This window comes from Geospiza fortis, unplaced genomic scaffold, assembly GCF_000277835.1.
Source record: "Geospiza fortis unplaced genomic scaffold, GeoFor_1.0 scaffold408, whole genome shotgun sequence".
NCBI classification, from domain to species: domain Eukaryota; kingdom Metazoa; phylum Chordata; class Aves; order Passeriformes; family Thraupidae; genus Geospiza; species Geospiza fortis.
In genome coordinates this window covers 2,941,574-2,947,458 of record NW_005054330.1, presented here as the reverse complement: position 1 = coordinate 2,947,458, position 5,885 = coordinate 2,941,574, and the positions used below count along the sequence as shown (strand labels likewise).

Below are 5,885 nucleotides of genomic sequence, written 5' to 3'. Positions count from 1 at the left end.
ACATTCTCCTCACAGACACCTGGAATTTTTGTCTTTAACAGCATAAGCGAGAAGTTTAACATTATTAAAAACAGAAACTTCATGGTAGAAGAAAACTGCTGTGTCTATTTTTTCCACACCCCCCCAAACTTAACAGACAGTAGCTGAAATTAGCTTTCATACTTAAAATATAGCAGCACACTGTAACATGGAAAACATTTTTAAATGCAGAGTGTGCAATTGCAGTTGAAATGCTTGATGATTTTAGTCAATGAAACAGTCCTTCATGCAGCCATTTGCTAATAATGCAAATGAAAAAGCAAACATCTTCCATGGAAAACACACAGGACTGCTTGTCTTTCAATGCAGAAAAAGGAACTCAGAAATCAGCTAGGTGGGTTAGAACTTCTGTCTTATGTCTTCCCTAGCAGAGTAATGAAACAACTCATTTAAAACCCTATCTTCACCTGTATGGTACATGCAGTAAAATTCCCCATTGATTCTGCAGATCTGTGACCTGAACACCACTTAAAACGTTTTACTAGGAGTATGAAATCAGCAATATAATATAAACATAAATTATGGCCTCAACAGAATCCTTCATCAAAGTTAAACAAGTAACCCCCTTACTACTAAACTACTTAAAGCACCTCTGAGACAAGCAGAGGCAGAACTGTCTCAGGCTCCTGTAATTCAAGAACTGTTCATGTTCTGTGCTGAGACTTAAGTCTTGAGAAACTGTCCCTTGATTTGCTGCCAAAGATTCTTTGTTTTCCATCTATCAACAAGGATTTCCATGAGCACAGATAGTTCCCTGCTTCCTGATGCTTCATAATTCATCATTCAGTGCCTTTAGATGGTGCACACTCTTGACTGATCCATTTTCCATGACTGTTACATTTATCAGGAGTCTCTCCTGTGCAGATTCTTTGGTAGCTCATAATAATGTGGTCATAATACTGTTACACCCCAAAGAGGAGTATTAGTAGTGATTAAGCTGCATGTTTTTACACAGTTTGTTGGGGACTCCTAAGCAGGCTCAAGGTCTCCTTGCTTTTGTCAAATATGGCTGAAATCACCCAACAGACCAAAAAGACACTGGGGCAGGAGTGACAGACCCAAATCCAATGACATACACCCTGATTTCATGGGGAATCACCTGCCAGTAGCTCTATGCTCATTGTTAACTCTTAGAGAGTTGTGTTGAGAGGAATCAGAGTAATATAAAATCATGTTAGGAACAGTGTAAGGATAATAATGCATTAATCTCATAATGTTTACTTATAACCATGACTTGAGCCTTTCATGTTTGCAGACCAGTAGGCAGAAGTGAGTTTTGTCATTTTTGCATTGATTTAACTTCTATTGAAATTCTGAAAGAAAACCAAAAACCACCAAAGGGTTTTCCAGATGTCACAGACAAGTCAAACACAGACCAAACTGCCAACTTCTGCGACCTTCCAATAGATTATTAAAAGTCTATAAAACCTTCAGAGAGTACATTTGTTTCTGCAAAGGGGAAATCACAACCCTCTAAAAGGATAGTATGATTCATGGGAAGTCACAGGAAGACTCACCTGATCTATCTCAGCATGATTTAGCCCTGGCACAGCTAGACATGAACACAGCCAGACTTTCTGGACCTCAGCTGGCTTGTGTGCAGCCAAGTTCCACATTTGTGCTTTTGTGCTTCCCTGCTTTTGCACAGATGGAGACAGCTCTGTTTGTTGTCACTACTCCCAGGAGTTGCAGGCATGCTCACAGACTCTTTGGAGTGTGAAAGAGTGGGACTGCAAACACCTGGGCACAAGTCAGATTTTGGAAGAAATATCCCTGTGGGTGGGGGTGGCATTTCTAGCCATACATTCCTAAAAACAAGCCCTGGGTTACTGATCATCACTGCCCTCATGCTAGAGCAGACCAACAGCCTGGCTGCCACAGACCAAATACACCTCACAGGGGATATTCCAGGCCCAAGAAGAGTCTGGATCAGTCAGGATTAACGAATGCAGACAGGCTCCTTCCAGTGCTGCAGAGCAGGAATTCAGCTCCTCACAGGGGCCCAGCTTTCAGGAACTGTCTGCAGCTAAAACTGTTTTTTCTCACATGCAATCATGACACAAATTTCATCTTTTGGGGGTCCCAAGGCTGCGTATGTCTGTGGACCAATTTCAAAAAGCAAATCCAGTAGGGGAAAGAAGATGACAAGATGTTATCGACAGTAACTAAATTTAAAACAGGTTTCTTGTAGAACATATAATGCAAGTTTCTGTTCTAAGGAAAAGCATTAGCAACAGTGCAAGAAAAAGCAAGAAGTCCTTCTTCAGAAGCAGTTACAGCTTTAATAATAAAAATAAAGTTGATGACTGAGCTGCTATATAACTTTCAAGTCACATTTTGATAATGTGACAAAGATCCTGTTCAGAAAATCCTTAATGAGATATAAGCCCTTGATGCCACACATGAGAAAACCTAGAAAATTTGGGTTCTATAAATGGTACAAATCTTTAGAGAGATCTCCCTGCAGGAAGTATAGTGTTAACCTCATTATAACCATAAATACTATGCTTCTTTTCTCTTTGCAAAGAAAAACACAGGCAGAAAATAAACTGTATAAATCTTCAGATGCACAATTAGTGACCACAAAATTCCTAATTGCTATGCAGAAACAGCAGTAGGACCAATAACTGCCTTTTAAGTATTGTTGGACAAAGACAGACTTCTGCATTTCAAATGTTTTATTAGCAGATAAATACCTGCTTGCTGTTGATTACACCCCTAATTATTAACCCAGGGTTTCAACAATTTACATTATCAGCAGTCTAGACTGGAGGAGAAAAATAAAAGTACTGACTCATGAGTCAGTTACTCAGGTTGCCACTTGCAATTTGCTACCATTCGTAAATAAATTAAAGTGCATTGAAAAGGGTATCAATAAATGAAAATATTAGACCCAGAGCAGCCAGGTAAAAAATACTCCTTAGGCTGCACTTCTAAACACAGCAAACAGTTGCCTACAGAGTATCAAAGGCTACGCTGACAGCAGCAAATCTCTCTCCTGCCTACGTGACTCTAAATACATTAGTGCTGCACTGGAGTTAGAGCAAAGTAAAACGAGGTGTTTATTCTGACTGTTCCACTAATGCATCAGAGGAGCTGTTTATTCTGACTGTTCCACTAATGCATCAAAAGGCCCCTTCTGAGTCAATACAACCTCAGTGCTCACCCAGGATGAAAATCACCCCAGTGCAAAGGGCCAAAACAGGGGTCCTGCTCATTGCTAATACCCCAGCTCACACCAGAGTCTGAGGCTCTTGGAAACACTGCCAAGACTCCAAGGGTCACTTGGTGCTCCACAAAAAACGTCAGTCAACTCTGCATGCTAATTTTGCTATTACAGGATGTAACTGACAGTCAAGAGTTTTTGAAGAGCCCTTCAGATTAAGAGGGGTCAAGTTCTGTGAGATCTGGGCACCTGAATCCTAACAGGTGGAATCCTAACATGGGGAACCTCAAATCCCCTGCACCTGAATCCTAATCTGGGCACCTGAATCTTGAGATCTGGGCACCTGAATCCTAACAGTCATGGGGAACATCAAATCCCCTGCACTTCAAAGTGCTGTGTGTTCCTAAGGAGATGGGGTCTGTGAGTGAGCTGCCTTTGGAGAGCGCAGTGTCCTCTGCCAGTGGCACAACACGGCTCAGGCTGCTCTCAGCTGCAGGGGAAGAGGCTCACAGGGATCTCTCTCATCTGGATGCTGGACTCAGCTGCCCCACTACTGCTCTATCCAAGACCAGTCCAAGTCTGTCAGTCCTGCTGGCAAGAGATGTTTCCATGAGCATCAAGAAGCTCGTTCATTGAGCTGCTCAGCTGTAGGAGCAAACACAAAGGCCTGTGAGTGTGCATGGAAACAGCAGCTTTGTGTTTCTCCAGGGAAGAAAACCAGCAGAATAAAAGCAAAAATGGGGCTTAAACAATCCATGGAACTGAAGCATAACACATGCTAATGACATTCTCAGCCTCAAGTGCCACGAGAGATGAGTAGCATAACATGACTGTTGCCCCCCATGCGACACCAGAAAGCATGCAAAGAAAACTGAGCCATACACACCTAGAGAGGTACTGAAGTCTGAGGGTTAGAGCTGCTGGAACATCACCCACTAAGAACAGAACAGGCCAGACAAAGCAGGAGAGCAGCCTCAAGAAGAATCAGCTACAAGAGAGAGGAAAGAGAGACAGAGTTAGTCAATAAGGTATTATAGCCCCTTCTATATGTAGTCCGCTCCCAGGTTCTTCTCACTGTGTTGTAGAAATTATTTATTGCACTGTTTACCTCCTAACTTGTAGTAAAAGAAATAATATTCAGAGAAGCCAATCCTGAGACTCCTAAGAAAAAAAAAAAACCAAACACCCTGATTAATCTAATTTGTTATCAGTGATCAATACTTGCATGTTCCTGTGAGATTTACAGTTAATGTCCTAAATCAGGGAAAACTCTAGACTGGAAAGAGGACGATGTAATATTGCAAAGCTGGATGTTGTAGCCAGGCAATTTAAAACACAGAGACCTAACAGGATGCTCTGAGAAAGGAGAGCTGATATTTGGGCACACAATTTTAGGCCCCCATCAGATATGCAAGCCCGAAATGGCTCAAGATCATTTCACAGATCCCTGTTAGAGAGGGGACATTCATTTCTGAAAGGTGCACACAGCACAACAGCTTGTTCTCCCTGTCTGTATGTGCACCTACCTGATTCTGTATGAATCGAAGCAAAAGAAGCTTTTGGGATATCAGGTCATTTGTGTAGCTCAGTAAATCCCTGATTTATTTAGTTTTAAAACATCTATCACTGAAACTTCTCTGGGTCAGCAGCTGCCAGTTTAGTCCCTGTTTTTGCTGGAGAATGAACAGAACCCATTTGGTGAAGAAATGGTTCTCTGAGGCAGCACTGCCAGTCTTAAGCTACTACCACATCAAAAATGCTGCAACCACATGGCACAAAATGCAGAGCCAGTACAAACTCACTCTGCTGGTTCAAATGTTTTAGAACATTTTCAGAGAGGAATGTTGCCCTGGCAGATTTTTTTTGCTTGACCAGGTATAGTCTGCCTTCCTGAAGCCAGCATAAACACAATTTCTTGTGTTTCAGCCAAATTACCAGAAATATGATCCTTTCTTCGCATGGATCCAACCTCAAAGGGCACAGAACCATAATGCCAAAAATTTTATTTTTTCTTAAACTAACAGAAGAAAATTCTATGCTCAAAACTTATATAGCTGTATTAAAACTGTGCATAGATTTGACCAAAGATGAAAGTCAGGAGGCAGAGTGACTGAAAGACTAATTCTCAAGAAAATGACGAGAGAGAGTAAATTAAACATAATAGAGTTTCTAGAGATAAAAGAATAATACTTTGGACATTATATATATATAAAATAGATGCAACACATTCCAAATAAACTGCTTCTCAGACTTCATGCTGAAATCTGTCTTGAGCCTGAGTCCCCTCGCTGCTGTGGTTGACTGAGTTCTAATTTGACCCTTACGTGACAACCTCCACCAATGAATAGCAATGAGGAGTTCACAAAGAAAGCCATTTCAATAAAGTTCTCTGGTAGGCACAGACAGACACGCTGTGCTGGTGTCAAAAGAAACAACAAAAAAGCTGGTCAGGGTTTTTGTGTTCCTTTGGACAGAGGCAGTCTGTGAAACAAGGTTTAAACCAGGGAATGAACGAGGGCAGTGGAAATGGTAACAGGAGAACTCCTTGAGAAGGAACTCTGCATCTTAAGGACATTGCAATGAATGCTGCAGCTCTCCACTTCCATTACTGCAGAAAAAAATCTCAATTTTATTTGAGCTTTTACATTACTAAGAAATTCCATGTGATCATCCAGCAGGA

General features: G+C 41.4%; 1 protein-coding gene across 15 annotated transcripts in view; it reads right to left on the bottom strand.

Annotated features, from left to right (window-relative positions):
- ARVCF (ARVCF delta catenin family member) overlaps nt 1-5,885 on the bottom strand; it is a 245,741-nt gene that overhangs the window by 151,648 nt on the left and 88,208 nt on the right. For 11 of the 15 annotated variants that reach the window (XM_031057499.1, XM_031057500.1, XM_031057498.1 and 8 more), the window contains one exon: nt 4,092-4,193. The exons of the other annotated variants lie outside the window; for them this stretch is intronic. The gene's annotated coding sequence lies outside the window, so the exon portion shown is untranslated. The remainder of the gene's footprint in view (nt 1-4,091; nt 4,194-5,885) is intronic. 15 annotated transcript variants of the gene reach the window in all.